The sequence below is a fragment of the Lethenteron reissneri genome, unplaced genomic scaffold (assembly GCF_015708825.2).
Source record: "Lethenteron reissneri isolate LAM-NWPU_2019-01 unplaced genomic scaffold, ASM1570882v1 scaffold_588, whole genome shotgun sequence".
Classification (NCBI taxonomy): domain Eukaryota; kingdom Metazoa; phylum Chordata; class Hyperoartia; order Petromyzontiformes; family Petromyzontidae; genus Lethenteron; species Lethenteron reissneri.
In genome coordinates, this window is record NW_026892110.1 from 144 (window position 1) to 22,089 (window position 21,946).

General features: G+C 50.5%; 1 pseudogene; it reads left to right on the forward strand.

Moving 5' to 3' along the window:
• Positions 1-828: 828 nt before the first annotated feature.
• On the forward strand, positions 829-14,448 carry LOC133339944 (inward rectifier potassium channel 13-like; annotated as a pseudogene).
• The last annotated feature ends 7,498 nt before the right edge of the window (positions 14,449-21,946 follow it).

Genomic DNA, 21,946 nt, shown 5'->3' on the forward strand with positions numbered 1-21,946 from the left:
CGTGTGTGTGCGTGTGTGGCGTGGTGTGTGTGGCGGTGTGTGTGTGTGTGTCTGTGCGTGTGCGTGTGTGGTGTGTCTGTGTGTGTGCGTGTGTGTGCGTGTGTCTATGCGTGTGTGTGTGTGTGTGCGTGTGTGTGGTGTGTGTGTGGTGTGTTGCGTGTGTGCGTGTGGTGTGTGTGCGTGTGTGTGTCTGTGGCGGTGTGTGTGTGTGCGTGTGTGTGTGTGCGTGTGTATGTGTGTGTGCGTGTGTGTGCGTGTGTTGTGCGTGTGTGTCTGTGTGCGTGTGTGCGTGTGTGTGTGCGTGTGTGTGCGTGTGTTGTGCGTGTGTGTGCGTGTGTCTGTGGTGTGTGGTGTGGTGTGTGTGTGGTGGTGTGTGCGTGTGTGTTGTGGGTGTGTGTGCGGTGTGGTGTGTGTGCGTGTGTGTGCGTGTGTGTGTGTGTGTGGTGCGTGTGTGTGCGTGGTGTGCGTGTGAGTGCGTGTGTCTGTGAGTGTGTGTGCGTGTGGATGGGTGTGGTGTGCGTGTGTGTGCGTGTGTGTGCGTGTGTGTGCGTGTGGTGTGGTGTGTGGTGTGTGTGCTGTGTGCGTGGTGTTGTGTGTGTCTGTGCGTGTGTGGCGTGTGTGTGTGTGCGTGGTGTGCGTGTGTGTGCGTGTGGATGCGGCATGAAATGGAACGCCATCAAAACAGAACGAGGAAGCGGCTTCCTTCGGCACCGTTAGCTGCCCAGGCCCATGTGACACGGACACTCCGTGATATTTACTGGGTGGTGGGCCGGCGGCGCTCGGGGTGGGCGCCCCGTGCTCCGAGTCTTCCTCGCCGATCGTGGAGAGCGTGGGGGGGCGCGGCGGGGGCCGCCCGCGGGAGCGTTGTCCGTCGCCCGTCGCCACGGCCACGTCGACCCCTCGCGGCAAGCGCCGCCGCCGTCGCCGCCGGGCCTACCCTCGACTCCGTTCAAGTTGGGCGTCGGCACGGGCTCGAGCGGTCCAGAGCCTCGGGCCGGCCGTCACCGTCACCTGCAAGAGGTGGCGACGTCTTCACCGCCGCGGCGCTATCCCGTCGTCATCGCCGTGAGCCGTGGCCAATCCGATGGTCGAGTGCCGTGATCCGTGCTGAACCAGGGCCGGATCAGAGAGCCTCCCTAGCACCCTAGTGGAGGAACTGGGGCCAGATGAGTTGTGGATGATAGCGCTGGGGGGATATCCCTGACAAGTCCGGGTGAAGGGGCCGTTGGCTGACGAAGTTGAATCAATAAGCGTGCCTCCGGTTACGTGCGCGTCCCATTTGAACCCACTACACGTGCAACTGAAATACACAGCACCCATGACATAGGTCCTGTGATTTTGGTCTTTAACCTGTCATTTTTAAATCCTTTATATTAAGTTCACTTGCTTGCGCGCTCGCTACGACCGTGCAAATCTTTCGGTCGTTTTTAACCCACTTCCCGTGATCCAATCGAGCTGACATTTTGCACACAGAATCGTTGTGCGTGACAATTTATTTGCGACCTCTGGGATGAAGCCATGTTGCAAGCGCGGGTGGGTTTATTCTAGGAACTTGAATTGTGAGAAGAGACAAGACGTTGGGAAATGAGTGACAAACGGTGACTCACCAGTGACTCACGGCCTACCCGTACCTGTACCCGGCCGCACCAGGTCGCAAAGGGTACCCGTACCCGGCCGGGTACGGGTAGCCGGGTATCGGGTACCGGTTGCGACCTGACCCGTACCCGGCCGGTATCGGGTAGGGTACGGGTATCGGGTAGGGTACGGGTAGCCGGGTATGGGTAGGGTACGAGTATCGGGTAGTGTAGGGGCGGGTACAGGTATCGGGTAGGGTAGGGGTATCAGGTAGGGTACGGGTAGGGTAGGGGTATCGGGTACGGGTAGCCGGGTATCGGGTGGGGTACGGGTAGCCGGGTATCGGGTGGGGTACGGGTATCGTGTAGCACCGGCGCTGTCCGTGGAGCTGATGTTTGGGGCCATTCCGTGGCCGGCGAAGACGGCTTCCCATTGGCCACGGCACGCGAGGGGGCGGGCTGAGCGGGAGCAGCTTCGCATAGACGAGCTCTCGGCCACTGAGGAGAGGCCGGTGTTGAGCCGCACCTCCTCGCACTGAGCAGCGCGGTGAGGTTTGGTCAAACAAACGTCGTGACCAAGTCAAGTTCAAGTACTAGTGTAGCCCTGTGAGCCATTCGGCTCTTGAATCGGGTGCAACCGCAACAAACAAAAAAACATGAACAAAAAACATCTTGTAGTGAATATGTGACTGAGTGCAAACAGAAAATCCAAGAAAAGACAGCAAAATATTGCAGAAAAAAGCACCGTTACACACCAACGCTGTGTGCAAACATCTCAGTGGATGCAAGTCAAACAACAACAACCACAAGACAACTTAGATTAAGGCAGTCTAACTCTGTACTACAACATACATGGCCAAACCAATACACTTTTCGAAATCACCAAAATAAAGCCATGAAAGCAATGACACAGAGGAGGCAGGAGGATGTCTTCATGCGGCAATGAGGCTGTCAAGGACGACGCTACGTCACATTATTACAATCAAAACGTCAAACCGATTTCCTGCTTAAATGAGAAGCGAGGCATTGGTGGCTCGTGTTCTGTTCACATGTCCTGAGCCACTGGTGGGAATTCCACGTTCCCATGGCAGGAGCACTTCTATCCAGAGGACAACCACTGTTGACTTCCCGAGAAAAAGAGGTACTCGTTTTCGACCCCAAGGCGGATGATGTTCCCCTCCCTCCCCCGTCCCCCGCGCTCTTGAACGTGACGTCACCTCCGCCTCGGTCACTGCAGACGTCGTTCCAGTTGCCAATCCTTATTTGGGCAAAGCCACGCCAGTGACGGGGGCTCATTAACATAAAGAGTTCGTTAAAAACGTCACCAGTATATTGCGACGGTCTCATTAACATAATTTATTCATACGTACCCAGAAAGTGACGTCATGTCACCTACTACCGCGTGACGTCACGAGGTCACAGGAAGCTGTCGCTCCGCGCGTGCAGTGAAATCCGAGGTGAGAAATTCTCATCGTCGTGGTGGTTGTTGTGGTTGTGGTTGTTGTGGTTGTTGTTGTTGTTTACCAAGGTAGAGCCTCGCTCTCTCTCTCGTAGGGATGTCAATAGAGCAGCAGCAGCTTGTGAATCGATGTCCAAGTTGGAACTTTACAACGCGGGGCCTAGACACGCGGGGCCTTGCCTCCTGCCCTCGCCTGGTCGCGTTTGCTTTAATTCCCTCCCTTAAGTTTAATTTGTCTTCACGCGGCTCGCTACTTTGTCACTTTGGTTTATTGTAGATATTAACGCAGTTTTTTTTCGTTTTTTTACCAGCCCAAGCCCGCCTGAGCTGCTGTACCGCTCTTGTTTACAGAAGCTACCTGCCCACAACAACAACAGGTGGGTTTTGTCAACGCGGTGTCTGTTTTGACTTAAAACTTTAGTAACTGCAGCAATTCATATCTTGGGTTCTTTCGGTAAAATCACGGAGATAAAAAAGAATAACAGATAATAATATTAAATTAAAAAATTTGCAAATAAAGAATAACCCACGACGTTTCGATCGCAACACAAGTGGTGTTTTTAATTTAATTTCATGATCTGTTATTTTTATTTCCTATCTACGTGACTTTACCGAAAGAACCAAGACTCGGTGTCAATATCTGTCTGTCAAAGACGCTGAATGTGGAGGGAAAAACTGGGCAGTGTGTGACAGTGTAAAGTATATTAACTCTGATGAACACGGAGGTTGTAACAAAACAATAGTTTATTTTAGTTTTCCTCTGGAACTCTTTATAAGAGTGGAAACAGGAAGTTAGCACAGCACACACACGTGCAGCAGCTGACGTCAGATCTGTTCATCCCATCATTCAAGGACATGTGAGCCTGGCTTCACACCGCTAAGTTGCGATGAACACATTCCTGCTGCTGCGGAGGGAGCTGGTAGGAACGTTGGTTGCGGTTGCTCAATGGCCTGCAGGGTCAACGGCGGCGTGGTGTATTCCGCAAATATGCCGACTGTGAGGGCGGGCACAAGCCGGCGTGAGTAGGTTAAACGTTGAGTTTTATAGGGCACCACGGGGTGACCAGCCCCTCCCCACCCAGCCCCCACCCCTCCCACCCCCCCCCACCCCTCCCACCCCCCCCACCCCCCCCACCCAGCCCCACCCCCCACCCACCCCCACCCCACCCCTCCCCCCCCCCTCCCTTCACGACGGACACAACAATCCCCTGTGGGCTGGTGTAACCAGGAGGTTCCTACCAGTATTAATTTACGCATAACACAAATAGGATTGTTTTCAACACCCTTTGCTATGTCAGCCGAATTTAGCTTTCATAAATATTTCTTTTGTAGCCAGACAGCTGAAATTGTTTGCTCAGAGCTTTGGGTTAACATTCATTTTGAAGATACTAGGGCTTCCAGGCATGTTTGTGACCATTCACCTCTCATTGTGTGCCATAACAGCCCGTGTGATGAACTTGGTAAACTTTTTCACTATATCATGCATATCTATGAATAAGTATAGACGTGTAAGTCACGTGTGACTGTGTATATGCATTCCGCTGTGCCTCGATACTGACGTGTAGATGGTGTGGATATTCTTTTTTTCTGTCTGCAGCTGTCGCTTCCTCTGTAGAATTGGTCTGATGGAGCAAAGGCACTCGGCGCAGCTCGGTGCGACAAGGCATCAATGCGACCGGTGTGCATACAGCACGGATCATACTGGACATTTGACACGGCACCAGAGAACTCACACAGGAGAGAAACCCTTCAAGTGCAGTGTGTGTGGGAGGGCGTTTGCACAGTCATCAAATCTTGTAATACACCAGAGAACTCACAGGAGAGAAACCCTTCAAGTGCAGTGTGTGTGGGAGGGCGTTTGCACAGTCATCTGATCTTGTAATACACCAGAGAACTCACACGGGGAGAAACCATTCAGGTGCACTCCGTGTGGGAAGGCGTTTGCACAGTCATCTACTCTTGTAAAACACCAGAGAACACACACGGGAGAGAAACCCTTCAAGCAGTGTGTGTGGGAAGGCGTTTGCACATTCATCTGCTCTTGTAGAACACCAGAGAACACACACGGGAGAGAAACCCTTCAAGTGCACTGTGTGTGGGAAGGCGTTTGCACGTTCATCTGCTCTTGTAGAACACCAGAGAACACACACGGGAGAGAAACCCTTCAAGTGCACTGTGTGTGGGAAGGCGTTTGCACAGTCATCAAATCTTCATACACACCAGAGAAGACACAAGCATCAGAAGATCCACCAGGAGTGGAGTCTGAAATCAGCTTGTGAAAGTCAACGTGCTGCAATGAGCCCATCTGTCATCAAACAAGAACCGGAAGAAAATCCCAGCTTGGACACTTTTAGAGAAATCAAGGTGGAATATGAAGAGGTGAAGGTGAAATGTGAAGAAGTGATGGTGAAGAGCGAAGAAGTGAAGGTAAAATGTGAAGATGAAGATTCAACTTTAAAATGGGACCTTCACATCGATGGAGGCAATGTGAAGCAGGAGGATAATTCTGACTGTGAGGCAGAGCGAGGCAACTCCCAGCAGTTTGTGGAAGTGGAGGTGTGGGTGGACTTCCTCCGAGACAACACGAAGTCAAATGGAGACCCGGTAGATGTTTAAGCCAGAGACAATGTCGCTCCAATAGATGCACCTTTGTCACAGGCCTTTAATGACAAGAATGTGAAGTTGAACACTCAGTTCCTAGGTTCAACCTGCAGGGTAAGAGCGGCCAGTCTTTGTGGACCTGTGTCTTGGGTAGATCTCTAACCAGGAGCGAGAGCCAATAAGCTCCCAAGCATTCACTATGTTCTCATCATAATTGCATTTACATGGTGCTTGCTTAAACGCCTCTGGCAACTCGGAGTTTTAAATCGTATCTCGTCTCAAACACTCGAAACATCCCCAAGTGGCAGCTGCCCCTGTGGCACAAGGTGGTGGCCCTGCACCGGCCTGCGTGTGGACAAGAGCCTGTCTGGGGGGCGATGGTTGATGTGGCATCTCAGTTGTGGAGTTTGTAGGTAATGTTTAGAATTTGCTACATTTTTACCCAGATGCCAGCATGCAATGGCCGACTCGTTTTGAATGGTGCATTAGTATGTTGTACATACACTGTTAAGCAGACGGTGCGTATTTTTTAAATTAGCTTCTTGTTAATAGGATGTAAACTAATAAGCATATTTCAGTGCAGTCATTCAATTTTGTTCTTATGCCTGTCAATAATTTAGACTGAATACTTGTCTGATGGTGTGCGTACATGTAACCTTTTGTCTATAAGGGTCAAACATTGAATAAGTGATGTTATGACACAGTGTGTGTTTTGCAAGTAACCTGTACAGATAACTCAGGTGAGACTCATTGTGCTTGTGATACAGGTCAAAGGGTATTTTTGTGTTTTCAGGAAGCATCTCCCTCTGGAGCAGCAACTCATTGTCTTTGAAATAGCGAGCACGCTCGGATCATTCATCAGTTACAAGGCATACCACTTAAAAGTTACACGTAGAGGAGATAGATTCTCTACAACACGAATTATAATTTTGTATTATGTGTTGACGTAGATTTTGTCGAATTAGAATAAGAAATGCTCCTTGCTGATTAACGTCTGGATGTTCACAACCATGGGGTTGAAGCAAGCCTGACCGCCTGCAGCCCCCTCACGACCATTCACGGCCTTGGGCCAGGAAAGTCACGAAAAAATTGCACACGAACGACGCATCCACGCAAACTCCCGATGCTCCGTTTTAAAGTTTGAAAATGAAACAACTTTGAATTGTATTATGTTTTGAATTTGATGATTGTGTTTATTCATTAAAAGCTTGTTATTTTACATCTGGAAGACTTCATTGAAAACGACATTTAGTGTGAATTTTCTCTCGTCGTGAAGTAGATGGCCTTGCCGGGGTTCTGTTTGATGCGGACTTTCAACTGGTTGGGGTCGCGGGGTTGAGATGAGGCGACACAGAGCTGCTGGCCGTGCCAGAAGACCGCCGTCTGCAGATCGATTCCAACGCGATCGAACGTCTGTCCCTGCGCCTCCGTCGTTCATGCAGGGGGCGCGTAGGTTTGCATCGCCCCCTGCATGAAAGCGATGGAAAGTGCAGCGTTCGTCACAGATAAATGAAGTCGTGTGCTTGTATATTTACGTATAAATTGTACACCACAACCGGTCCACAGTTGACTTGCACTGAATGCTGCAGTAATTATATTTTGTGTAAAACATTCCTTTGTTTCGCGGAGACACTGTTAATGAAAGACGTCTTGTCTGCTGATCTTGTTCATATCTGTGTACATCGATATCCCACACTGCTTGCACTACACACCACACAGGGAAATAGAAACTAGAACGACTTCCGGGATGGGCAAAGATCGAGGAATCTCTGTCAATGGAGCGAGTTCAGTGTGTTCGATTCAACATCTCTCAGTCCCTCTGTGTCTCTGTTCGCCTCTGTGTGTCTCTCTCTGCCTCTCTCTGTGTCTATGTCGTCTCTCTGTCTCTGTGTTCCTCTTGTCTGTGTCTGTCCGCCTGTCTTGTCTGTCTGTGTGTGTCTGTCTATCAGCGTCTGTCCCACCGCAGTCAACGACTGTCAGTAGCAGCAGGCGCCCGTTCAACTCCCACGACTACACGCCACTCAAACTTGCTCCCAACACACAGAGTAGGGGCAAGTGCTGTTAGCGAGCACCTATTAAGGGTGGGACGGCACACGAGGGGGTGGGTGGCCAGCACCACGCCCGGCCGCCTTTGTCTCCCCAGTGCTGGCGATGTTGACACACCGCACCGGGTACTCGTTTGAGGCTGAGTCGACGTAGGGGAGGCTCAGGACCGGCTCAGAAAGTGGCCACTGGCGCGCGTTGGCCACGAGCGGGAATGGAACTCGGCTGGTCGGTGCGGAGCGCAGCGCTCACCACGTCACTGCCAACAACGACAAACTTGAACTCTGACCCCGCTCTCTGACGTCACCGCGCAGCGTGACCTCATCGGCGACAAACGCCAGGGGGCGGTGTGCCTCGCAAGTGACGTCATGTCACCCACTCCCGACCGCGAAGCTCTTGGGCGTGACGTCACCTCCCCAGTGCCAATCCTTATTTGGGCAAAGCCACGCCCGGTGACTGGGGGCTCATTAACATAATTTATTTAAGTTACAGAGCCGCTCGTTGCGGGAGGGGAGTATTCACTTTAAGATGTTTCTAGTGCGTGTTCATGTTTCCTGTTTGTTGCCGTTGCACCCGATTCAAGAGCCGAATGGCTCCCGGGGCGACACCGAAAACTTGAACTTGAATCCCGGAAGTGACGTCACGGCCTGTGCCGCGTGACGTCACGAGGCAGCAGCAGCAGCTGCTCCTGCCGCCTCGTGTGAACTGCAACCCGAGGTGAGAAATTCTCATCGCGGTTGTGGTGGTGGTTGTGTGGTGGTGGTTGTTGGGTGGTGGTTGTGGTGGTGATGGTTGGTGTGGGGTGTGGTTGTGGTGTGGTGTTGTGGTGGTGGTTGTGGTGGTGGTTGTGATGGTGGTGGTTGTGGTGGTGGTTGTAGTGGTGGTGGTTGTGTTGGTGGTGGTTGTGGTGGTGGGTGATGGGGGTGGTGGTTGTGGTGGTGATGGTTGTTGTGGTGGTTGTTGGTGGTGTGGTTGTGGTGGTTGTGGTGGTGGTGGTTGTGGTGGTGGTTGTGATGGTGGTGGTTGGTGGTGGTTGTAGTGGTGGTGGTTGTTGTGGTGGTTGTGGTTGTGGTGGGGGTTGTGATGGTGGTGGTTGTGGTGGTGATGGTGATGGTGGTGGGGTGGTGGTTGTGGTGGTGATGGTTGTTGTGGTGGTTGTTGTGGTGGTGGTGTGGTGGGTGGTGGTTGTGGTGATGGTGGGGGTTGTGGTGATGGTGGGGTGGTGGTGGTGGTTGTGGTGGTGGTGATGGTGGTGGTTGTGGTGGTGGTTGTGGTGGTTGTGATGGTGGTTGTGATGGTGGTGGTTGTGGTGGTTGTGGTGTGGTGTTGTGGTGATGGTGGTGGTTGTGTGGTGGTGGTGGTGATGGTGGTGGTTAGTGGTGGTTGGTGGTGGTGCTGGTTGTGGTTGGCGGTGATGGTGGTTGTGGTGGTGTGATGATGGTGGTTGTGGTGGTTGTGATGGTGGTGGTTGTGGTGGTGGTTGTGATGGTGGTGGTTGTTGTGGTGGTTGTTGTGATGGTTGTGATGGTTGTGATGGTGGTGGTGGTGGTGGTTGTGGTGGTGGTTGTGATGGTGGTTGTGGTGGTGTTGTGATGGTGGTTGTGGTGGTAGGTGGTGGTGGTGGTTGTTGTGGTGGTGGTTGTGGTGGTTGTGGTGGTGATGATGGGTGGTGGTGGTGGTTGTTGTGGTGGTGGTTGTGGTGGTGGTGGTTGTGGGACCTTTGTCTGTGTCTACCTTCATAGGTGCTGCTGCTACTCGCTACCATCACCACAACCATCATCACCACCACCATCATCACCATCATCACCATCACCATCATCACCATCATCACCATCATCACCATCGTCACCATCATCACCATCATCACCATCATCATCACCATCGTCACCACCAGGGTACCATCTCCACCACCAGGGTACAATCACCATCGCCACCAGGGTACACATCGCCATCATCACCATCATCACCATCATCACCACCAGGGTACAATCACCATCATCACCATCGCCACCATCACCACCATCACCACCATCGCCACCAGGGTACAATCACCATCACCACCATCATTACCATCATCATCATCACCATCGCCACGAGGGTACAATCACCATCGTCACCATCATCGTCACCATCACCATCGTCACCATCACCATCGTCACCATCATCACCATCGCCACCAGGGTACAATCACCATCGTCACCATCATCGTCACCATCACCACCATCATCACCATCATCATCGCCACCAGGGTACAATCACCATCATCACCATCATCGTCACCATCACCACCATCGCCACCAGGATACATCGCCATCGTCACCATCATCGTCACCATCACCACCATCGCCACCATCATCACCATAGTCAACATCACCATCATCACCATCATCGTCACCATCATCACCATAGTCAACATCACCATCATCACCATCATCGTCACCATCATCACCATCATCGTCGATGTGTCTCTGTGTCTCTCCCCGTGTCTCTGTGTCTCAGCGTGTCTTGTGTGTCTCTGTGTCTCTCCGTGTCTGTGTGTCTCTGTGTCGCAGCGTGTCTCCCCGTGTCTCTGTGTCACACCGTGTCTCTGTGTCTCTCCGTGTCTGTGTGTCTCTGTGTCGCAGCGTGTCTCCCCGTGTCTCTGTGTCTCTGTGTCTCTGTGTCACACCGTGTCTCTGTGTCTCAGCGTGTCTCCCCGTGTCTCTGTGTCTCAGCGTGTCTCCCCGTGTCTAAATTCCTCTTGATATGCAGATTCCTTTGTCAAGGCGCCCCTTCCCCCCTCCAACCCAGCTTAAATATACGCTGCCAAGCCTGGTGGTGTTTCATTCAGACGCCGTCTTCCCGACAGACCTGTTCTTCACCTGAGGACGGCTGCTTGCGTTGTGGCCGAAACGTCGTGAGAATTGTATTTTATTATGTTAAATTTGTCGCCAGGGCGTGCAACCCAGACGGGGCACTGACACCACAGCGAGCCAGACTCGCAGTGCAGGCAAAGCCGAGAAGACCCCCGACCCGGATGAGAAGCAGCGAGTCGGTGACTCGACCCAGTCGCCTGCGGCGCCTGTGTCCCTGGCCGTGGAGGCCGGCCCCGGCTCCCCCCTCCCCAGGCGGACACCGGCCCCACGGCGTCCCCGGGGGGCGGCGGCGGCCGTCTGATCGGCCGGGACGGCTCGAGCCGCCGGCGCTGGGCTCCGCGGGGTCCCCGCGCCGCGCTGCGCCGCCTCGGCGACCTGTGGACGTGGCTGCTGGAGCTGCGCTGGGGGCTGGTGCTGCTCGCGTTCGCCGCCAGCTTCACGCTCTCGTGGCTCCTGTTCGGCCTCGCCTGGTACGCGCTGGCGCTGCTGCACGGCGACCTGGGCCCCCCCCCCCCTCGGGCGCCGTGTGCGTGCGGCGGCTCACGGGGCTGCTCGCCGCATTCTCGTTCGCCCTGGAGACGCAGCTGACCGTGGGCTACGGGGCCATGCACCCCGACCCCGAGGCGTGCCCCGCGGCCGCCGCGCTGCTGGGCACGCACATGGTGCTGGGACTCATGCTGGACGCGTTCATGACCGGTGAGAGAGGCAGTGTGTTAGTGTGTTAGTGTGTGTGTGTTAGTGTGTGTGTGTGTTAGTGTGTGTGTGTGTGTGTGTGTTAGTGTTAGTGTGTTAGAGGTGTTAGTGTGTGTTAGTGTGTGTTAGTGTGTTTAGTTGTGTTAGTGTGTGTTAGAGACAGTGTGTGTGTGTTAGTGTGTGTGTGTTAGTGTGTGTGTTAGTGTGTGAGAGACAGTGCGTGTGTGTGTTAGTGTGTGTGTGTTCGAGACAGTGTGTGTGTGTTAGAGATAGTGTGTAAACACCACCACCACCACACCACGTGTGTAAACACCACCACCACCACACCACGTGTGTGAACATCACCACCACCACTCCACGTGTGTGAACATCGCCACCACACCACGTGTGTGAACATCACCACCACCACTCCACGTGTGTGAATATCGCCACCGAGGAGACGGAGGCTGACGGGTGTGGTGCTGGCCATCCATCCCTTCGTGCTCCTCCTTCGTATGTGCTCGCAAACAGCACTCGCCCCACAAGTTGACTACGGTTACACCGAGGACATTTGTCTCAGCGTGCGTGTGAGCGAGTGAGACGCGGCGGTGTGAGCGGGAGGAGGGAGTGTGGCACAGACAGAGTTGCCGTCGTTTTGCTGCCCATACTCCGCTACCGTGGTGGTTTTACTGCCACCGCGACCCGCACCGTTGGGGGTTGCGTGGCTATAATCGCACTCCTCCGTGGCTTCCGAATTCCAGCGTCCATCGCAGGCACGGGCTCCCACAGTCTCTCGCACGCTCCCTCACATTCGCGCGGGATGCAGTCCTCTGATGAAGCTTTCCTGCCAACGTTCAAAGCGCTCCTCTGTCAGCCGTGTGTGTGGCCCCGTGGAGCGGGGGGCGGCTGCTGAGCCGATCCCAGCGGGACTCCTTGCGCGCACGTTGCCACTCGGGACCTCTCCTGGAGATGAGCGGCACAGTTGATGTGAGGGTTGGCCAGAAATGAGCATCTTGACCTCAAGCTTCCGTGACTGTAGCAATTAATAAGCTTGGGTCTACGGGACGTTTCATCTTGTGTTGCGATCGAAGCGTCGTCGTTTTTTGTTGTTTTTTGTTATTTTCTTTGAGCCTATCTACGTGACTTTACCCATTGACCCAAGAATATCAATGAGCACGATGTGATTTGAAGCTTTCGTGACTGCTGGAATCCACACCCCTTTGGTTCTTTCGGTAAAGTCAACACAAGCGGCCGTCCTCGGGCGGGAAACATATAATCCAGCAGTGGATCTGAGCTAGTTCACGTTGATTACCACGAGTGACCCGACCAGCAATGGCCGCCCATTGTAATCTGCGTGCATTCGTTACTTTCCCCTCTTCGCACGCGAAGGGCTCGCGGCGTGTGACGTCGTCGCATCTATCCCTCCAAGGAACGAAACGGGACGGATTTCTCGACAAATCTTGGCCGTCCACTCGACGACGCTAGTTTGTAATTACTGGCGAAGCGTCACACTCCCCTTGTAAATGTTGTGGCTTTGCTCTCCTCCTCCCCGTGGATTCGGCGTCCGGAGCAGCCCCCCCCCCCCCCCCCCCCGTGGCTAGAGCCGTGCCCGGACACGTGGGGGGCTCCTCTGAGTTTCCGCGCCACGTGGCCGCCGGATTCATGGGGGTTGGCGGGGGGGGGGGAAGTAAAACGCCCGTTTCAATGCTAGTGATGCGAGGATAGACGCAGGTCACCTACAACGCGCACAACAGGCACTCGGCCTGTGCATTAGGCAGAAACCGTCCACGGTTCCTGTAGAACTGCTTTGTGGTCCGCTTTTCTTAGGGTCACTATCAGAATACATTTGGATAAACCTCATCAAGAGGTCACCGTCTCCCAAGTTTGTGAGCGACCTACGACGGGAGTGCGAGTCCCCAACGGCTTCTCGGTCTCGTGGTTTGGCACCGAGAGCGCCCTCGGGGGTAGTGGTCAAGTTGTGACGTTTGACAAGTGAAACTAAGCGGTGCTCGCGAGAGTGGAGATGATGAGAAATGGAGCGGAGACGAAAGCTTCAGGTCGGTGTTGAGCACAATCGCAGTTTGGCTTCATTGGGTGAATGCGGCCCCCCTCAGCCCAACATCCCGACGTAGCGGGACCCTCCCGGGTCTCTTGGGACGCGCTGTGCGCGCGACAATTATTAATTGACCCCCGGCCGAGCCGCCCCCGTGCCGCCCCCAGGAGCGTTCGTGGCCAAGATGGCGCGGCCCAAGCCGCACACGGGCACCATCCGCTTCAGCGACGTGGCGGTGGTGTGTTGGGGGGGCCGCGGCGGGGAGCGACGCCGCCGCCGCCTCGCGTTCCGCGTCGCCAACCTGCGCCCGTCGGCGCTGCTGGACGTGGCCGTGTCGGCCGTGCTCTACCGCTCGCGGCCGGGCCGGCCTCTCCGCCAGAGCGCCGTCGACTTCTGGCCGGACCAGCTGGGGGCCCGGCCCTGGCCCTACTTCCTCTTCCCGCTGACCTTCCACCACGAGCTGGGCCCCGACAGCCCCCTGCTGCCACTGCTGCTGCGAGAGCCGAGGTGGCCGGACGAGCACGTGGAGCTCGCCGTGTTCCTGCAGGCCACCTGCGAGGGCTCGGGCACCGTCTGCCGTCAGAGGACCTCGTACCTGAGGTCGGAGGTCCTGGCCGGTCGGCTGTTTGCGCCGATCGACGTCGATGTGGAGCGCGGCGTCGTGGACCTGTCTTTGTTCGACGTGACGGTGGCGGAGGTGGAGAGTGGTGTGTAGTGGATGCTCGCGGAGTCTCGGCGACGACACGAGTCGACGCGGTATAAAGGGGGACTGGCACCGCTTGATCCGGCTACGAATCCAATCGCCTCCGCCATCGCCATCATCGGTGCGAGGAGTCGCCTCTCATCGTTGACAAGGCAGCTTCGCTACTGCGCGCAGAATAGCAGCACGTGGCACAGTGAAATCACTCGGGGATGTTAAGAGCAAAGTTCAAAATTACTCCAGCGGTTGTCTGCTAATGAACTGGCCCAAAGCGAAGCACTAACTGCGTACAAGTGGCATTTGCTGTGTACCTTGTGTGTTGCTTAAATGAATGTGATCTGTAGGTTTCGTCGCGACTGACCGAGTGCCCACGTGCGATCGTGGCACCTGTGGCTCGCCCTGAAATGCAATTAAAGTCTCGAGTGTTGTCCAGTCCAACCTTGCTGCTTCCTCGCGTCGTGCAGAGCCACCTTGCTGCCAATCCACTCTCGAGCGGGGGATCTTCAGCCACATTTTCCAGAGCCACGTAAAAGAAAGCTGACATGTGCTGGCGGGTCATGTAACATGTGTGCTTGTGACCACTAATCTGTATGTCTATAGCTCTCCAAACTCTACCGCTTATTCATCTCTCATCTCACTGGCCTGTGTCTTGTCTCCAGGTCTCTCATCTCACTAATCTACTACCACTTCATGTTTTGGTGGACAGGGTCCTTTTGTTGATGGCACACGAGCCATCAACAAACTACACTACACTATACACTACACTATACACTACACTATACACAATACACTACTATACATTACCATACATTACTATACACTACACTATACACTACTATACACTACTATACACTACACTATACACTACTATACACTACACTATACACTACACTACTATACACTACACTATACACTACACTATACACTACACTATACACTACACCAGCGGTCGGGAACCTATGGCTCGCGAGCCATATATGGCTCTTCCGGTGACGGCATATGGCTCCCAGACAATTTTGAGTTGAAAAAAAATAATAATTTTAAAAAATCAGTTTGGAACTGATTTTTAAATACTTGTGATATTGCTTAATAATACTGTGTCATTTTAAAGTAAACAGAAATTAGTTTTGAAGATAAATTTCACGGGTCACGGGCCCTGTGACCCGTGACCCGTGGGTCGGGTCGGGAACCAATGGCTCGCGAGCATGTGACGGGTTATTGTAAAGGTGTAGAAATCCATTTGATCAGATAGCCAACTAGTTTATCCGCTTCAACCCTTGTAACGGAAAAGATGGCGAAAATAAAAAAGACAATGATTACCGTGCATTCCAGGCTGCGTGGGCAGAGGAATTTGCATTTGTGGAGAGAGCAGGATCTGCGGTATGTCTAATATGCAATGATAAAATTGCATTGATGAAACGGTCAAATATAAAGCGGCACTTCGATACGCACCATGCTTCATTTGCATCGAAATATCCAGCGGGGGACAGCAGGAAAAAGGCATGCGAAGAGCTACAGCGGAGAGTGCAGACGAGTCAGCAGCAACTACGTGTGTGGACCAAGCAAGGTGACGGGAATTCCGCTAGCTTTGCGGGTGCTTTGGCAATAGTAAGGAATGGAAAGCCATTCACAGATGGCGAGTATGCCAAAACATTCATGCTTGATGTGGCCAATGAACTGTTTGATGACTTCCCAAATAAAGACAAGATAATCAAACGAATAAAAGACATGCCTCTGTCAGCAAGAACTGTTCACGATCGTAGCATCATGATGGCAAATCAAGTCGAGGAAACACAAATTAAGGACATAAACGCCGGGACATACTTTTCTCTCGCGTTAGATGAGTCAACAGACGTTAGCCATCTATTGAGTTCAGTATAATTGCCAGGTATGCTGCAGGTGACACACTGCGTGAGGAAAGCTTGGCTGTTTTGCCAATGAAAGGGACAACAAGAGGAGAGGATTTATTCACGTCTTTCATGGAGTTTGCTAAATAAAAAAACTACCGATGGATAAACTTATTTCTGTCTGTACTGATGGTGCACCCTGTATGTTGGGGAAGAACAAAGGATTTGTAGCGATTCTCCGTGAACATGAAAAGAGAGCCATCCTAAGTTTGATTTTAAGAATATCTTTTAACTGTTGAATTCCTATTGGGAAATAATTTGCCTAGTTCCTTTCCTGTTTGAGCAAGCGTATTAATAAAGATGTCGATACGAGTGTAATAATCCTTCTGAGACGGCTTCGGAATCGGTCCTCTTTATTTTCACCACAATACACTTTACTCACACACGCTCCGTTGCTGGCAGACAACAGAGAGCGGGCAGACTTCACACCAGTTCCCACCGCGCACGTGGCACCCAGAGCCCCCGTACGCGCGTGGCATCTCGCTCTGCTCGTTCCCCAGTCTGCTCTCGATCGTTCTCTCTCACTCCCTCTTAATCCCTCCGTCACGTGGTCCCCCCGGCCAATCCTTCATGGACAGCCTCGACCATTCTCGATGGTTCCCTGTCAATCCCGGGACCACGCCTCTCATCCGGCTTCCCATTAGCTGGGGCCCCGAATGGCTGGGCCAATCACTCCTGATGACATGCCGTGATCACGCCGGGGCCATGCTCCCTATCTCAACCCTTATTGGCTACAAAGCAGGATTGGCAAGCCAATCCCCACGTGAACCCTCTATGGCTGTTATTACACGAGTATTAACGTGAGTTTTCTTGCAAATTAATAAAGACCTGATTTGTTTTTAAAGATGACTGATCGTACGTTATTGCTACCATGTTTCCTTTAAAAAACACGGACGAGTTGACATACACACACGAGTGTGCATCCAAACACGACTGTATATACAGCGGTGTGCATTTACACACGAGTGTGCATGTGTTTCTACGAGTTTTAACGTTAATATACTTGCAGAACAATAAAGACCTGACATGTTAAAGATGACTAATCGTCCCTTATTGCTACAATGTTCATAGCGAACACGTGTGGAGGCGAGTTTCAGGTGAAGCATCTCCATCACACAAGTTTACCCTTACCTGGCAGCATCGTGGCAGTCCGCTGGTCACACTCATGACGTCACACTCACGAGCTGTAGGGCCAGTGAGACTTCCCAAATCTGACTGTTGACTGATGAAGCTAGTTTTAATTACAGACGAAAGGTCGTACTCACATTGTAAATGTTGTGGCTTGGCTCTCCAACACACCGGTGTGCTGTACTAGTGACTAATATGCATGTTCTGTTTACGTGACAACCCTAACTAGTTGGCTTTGTCGGGTGGTAGTGGGTTTCAACGACACATTTGTATATTTAAGCGATCTAACCCAAAAAACCTTTAATATGGACATTATAATAAACCACGCTTACAAGCTAAACCATTCAGATGATTATTCAAAGTTCATGGCAGAGTTTTTTAATATAAAACACTCGTTTTCTAGAAGCACCCCGCTCAACACGATTGTCATTAAATATATTTATAAAACAAAGTCAGTACAGTATAAACTTGCACATTTTATTCCAAATCAAGCTCGAGATCACCAATTTTTGATATTTCAGGCTCTATGTCGCTTTATAATCCTCTAAACTTGCAGCAGTTTAGAGGACATTGGGGGGTGGTATGTACATGTTGTTAGTTTGCACATTTACAATGGCCTGTAAACTGTGATCAATTTATCGACTATGAATATAAGTATAAAATGTTGCAATGCTGATGGAGATATTCTAAGAGGTGCTTTATAGCGTGGTGACTTGATTTTATGGATATTTTTAAGGACTCTTGTTGATGGTGTGTCTAAACAACGAAGGTTATTTGTTATATTCGATCAATTAAAACGGTTACAATTGCTCTGGATACCCATCTGGATGGTATAGTTTGTAAGTGTTGTTTATTATTATAACCATCATCAGTCTATAGCAGTGTGTATTTACACTGATGTGTATGTACAGTGATGTGTGTGTTTTTATTTACCACGTGTTCTCACGGTAAGTGCATTGAATGTGGAGGGGTTACCAGCCCATCGCAACAGTCCGGAGACCTCGTGGGCCTCTGTGATGTCTATGAGCCTTCCCTCTCGGACATTGCTCACATTGACCACAGCTTTACCGCCCTGCACCGCTGATGAGGTAGGGGGTTGTTTTTACAGAACTTTACTCGTGGGCAGGGGAATGCCAAACAACAGGGAGTGTGATAATTGGTTCTTTACCCTTCTATCTGGCAACAAAACTGACACCTTTTTGCAAGGAGTCATGTTTGCATAGACCGCAATACCTGCAGTCATAAATACAAACAAAAGACATAACTCTGATAATGTGCACTGTCCTTGAAGTTGATTGGTCCACACCCGAGACAGCTTTCCTTCGAGCCTAGTCTCATATGGGTTGGACCAGATGACGCCAAAAGGCGCCTTTTGGCGTCATCTGGTCCAACCCATATGAGACTAGGCTCGAAGGAAAGCTGTCTCGGGTGTGGACCAATCAACTTCAAGGACAGTGCACATTATCAGAGTTATGTCTTTTGTTTGTATTTATGACTGCAGGTATTGCGGTCTATGCAAACATGACTCCTTGCAAAAAGGTGTCAGTTTTGTTGCCAGATAGAAGGGTAAAGAACCAATTATCATATTTTTACTGGCAAATGAGGTCCCCATAGTGTAGAAACAGGGAGTGTGGCTCTTCCTTTGAACAAAATAATGAAGGGGCCAACCGTGGCGGTGAGCTGTAGGAAGCTGTATGCCCCACGCGTGGAGTGGTGATTGTTCCTGCCTGCACTGAAGGTGAACATCAGTGTCGGGATGCGGGCAAGGCCGATTAGTCATATGCCTTTCATAATATCCAATATTAGAACCATACTGCTCGAATGAATACATTTTGTATGCATATATATATACGAACTGCGGGCTGTGGGATTTGAATTGCATTATAATCACTCGTATCACATTGCGGTCGTTATTAGATTCACACAATCCACTGCTGGATCTGCCCTCTCAATGGATTCGAGAGTAGGATGGCGACAGCGCCGCAGCTGGATGCAGTCCCAGATCGCTCTCACAGTTTATCAACCGTCACCACACCTCGTACCTTACCCACGTCCTTCTTCACTCACCACCGCTCTTCTTACTTTCATCTTCCATCATATAATTTATTTTATTATTTTCATTATTACTTTGGCGTCGCCCGAGTTTTGGGTGGCGGCAGATCCCTGCACCAAACCCGGCCGGCCTGCGTGTTCACTGCACACGCCCCGCGGCGCTACAACAGCTGACAAATGCCGGCTGCGGCAGTGTCACACAACCCGCCTAAACAGCCGCATCGCACAGAAGATTGTATAATAACAAATAGTATAAAAGTGTAATGTTTAATATAATGTATAAGGTAATATATAGTATCATAATTGTATAGTGAATATACAGCAGTATGGTATACAGTAGGGTGGGTAGAATAATACATAGTGTAATATTATAATGTATAGTCTAAGGTATAGGGTGGTGTATAGTTATACAGCATATTATTTAATGTTGGGTTTGTCTATGGCAGTATATAGTACGGGGTAGACTCGTGTGATGTAAGAGAAAAAAGTGTAGCTGGAGGCATATTCTGTTTTTTGCGACGTAAAATTGTAATGTATGAATTTCTGTTAGTAGCTCAGCTTATTGGAGTATATTTAGTATACTAATGATACTGATGTAGTTCATATTTTAGTTTTTTACGTGGTGGTTTAGTTACTGCAGCTCCATACTATTAACATTCCTTCCCTTTATGAATGCTAACCCTACTCCCTCCCTTTGATGCTGCTAATCCTGCATAATGCACGGGCATAATATGACTTTGAAACCCCCCGCCCACCTCCTACGCATTCCACAAGTAGTGACTAATCACCTAATTGCATTTCAACATAATACGTATGTACATCTCACTGCATCCAAATCCTTTGTTCTCGCCTTGGCCTATCATGGACTTTGTCTTCAATTGTAATTTTTACATTAACAATCCGCATATCTAGCAACATAATACGTATGTACATCTCACTGCATAATTGTACACTTCCGTTTGAATAAGGATGTGCATCTCCATGCATTATTCCGTGCTTCGAGTTAATTTGCTAATATTCACCCCCCAATGTCCTCTAAACTGCTGCAAGTTTAGAGGATTATAAAGCGACATACAGTCTGAAATATAAAAATTGGTGATCTCGAGCTTGATTGGAATAAGATGTGCAAGTTTATACTGTACTGACTTTGTTTTATAAATATATTTAATGACAATCGTGTTGAGCGGGGTGCTTCTAGAAAACGAGTGTTTTATATTATAATTTCTGCCATGAACTTTGAATGCTCATCTGAATGGTTTAGCTTGTAAGCTTGGTTTATTATCATGTCCATATTAAAGTTTTTTTGGGTTCGATCGCTTAAATATATAAATGTGTCGTTGAAACCCGCCACACCCGACAAAGCGAACTAGTAAGGATTGTCACGTAAACAGAACAAGCAAATGTTTCACGAGTACAGCACACCGGTGTGTTGGAGAGCCAAGCCACAACATTTACAATCTGAGTACGACGTTTCGCCTGTAATTAAAACTAGCTTCATCAGTCGACAATCAGATTTGGGAAGTCTCACTGTTTCGTTGCTTATATTGAAGCATAGATGTGTTGACCACGCAGCTGCGCTCTATTGAAGTATGCTGCCCTTTGTCGGCATGCATTTATTTAATGTTTTATTTTAAAGACACATTTATATACTTCAGCGATCTAACCTAACAACCTCTATTATGGATGATATTGGCCCCGAAATCCTACGTGTTAAACTCGTGTGTATGTGTTTAATATTTTGGATGTTTTTAAAATAATTATTGCATTGAATTTGGAGAGGTTACCAGCGCCTCGCACCCGTCCAGAGACCTCGTGGGTATCTGTGGTGGCTACGCGCCTTCCCTCCAGGACATTGCTCACATCCACCGCAGCGTTACCGTCCGGCACCGCGGATTAGGTAGCGGATTCTTTTTTTCCGAACTCTGCTCGTGGCTGGGTAATTCCAAACAACAGGAGGTCGTGAAAAAATACTACTGTCTGTATGTACATGGATCTGTACTTCTGTGTATGTCCACTCGTGTGTTTATTTACACTCGTTGATGTGGATATGTACATGCGTGAATGTGTGTGTATAGGTATGTAAATCATTTGTTCGCACATTTGTTCGTGTAGTAGAACGCAATCCCTTTGTACGTACACTGCTGTGTATGTACACTCGTGTGTGTATGCGCACTTGTATGCATGTGCACCCGTGTGTGTATGTATGAGGCAGTGTGTATGCACATTCGTGTATGTTTCTACAGCGCTGTGTATGTCCACTCGTGTGTGGGTGTGTGTACATGGGGGTGTATATGTGTACTCGTGTATGATTATGTACTGGAACAAATGAGTTTTAATATTGTGTCGTACAAAGAATGTAGGGGCAACGTGGTAGGAATGAGACTCCCCGCTCGTGGTGCTCAATGAATGAAAACAGCGCCACTGAGCAGACAGAGCCCCGCCCCTACAGCTCGTGCGTGTGACGTCATGAGTGTGACGTCATGAGTGTGACCAGCGGACAGCCACGATGCTGCCAGGTGAGGGTCAACTTGTGTGCTGGAGATGCTTCGCCTGAAACTCGCCTCCACACGTGTTCGCTATGAAGATTGTAGTAATAAGCGACGATCAGTCATCTTTAACCTATCAGGTCTTTATTGTTCTGAAGTAAATTAACGTTAAAAAGCGTAGAAACACATGCACACTCGTGTGTGAATGCACACCGCTGTATATACAGTCGTGTTTGGATGCACACTCGTGTGTGTATGTCTACTCGTCCGTGTTTTTTAAAGGAAACATGGTAGCAATAACGTACGATCAGTCATCTTTAAAAACAAATCAGGTCTTTATTAATCTGCAAGAAAACTCACGTTAATACTCGTATCGACATCTTTATTAATACGCATGCTCAAACAGGAAGGAACTA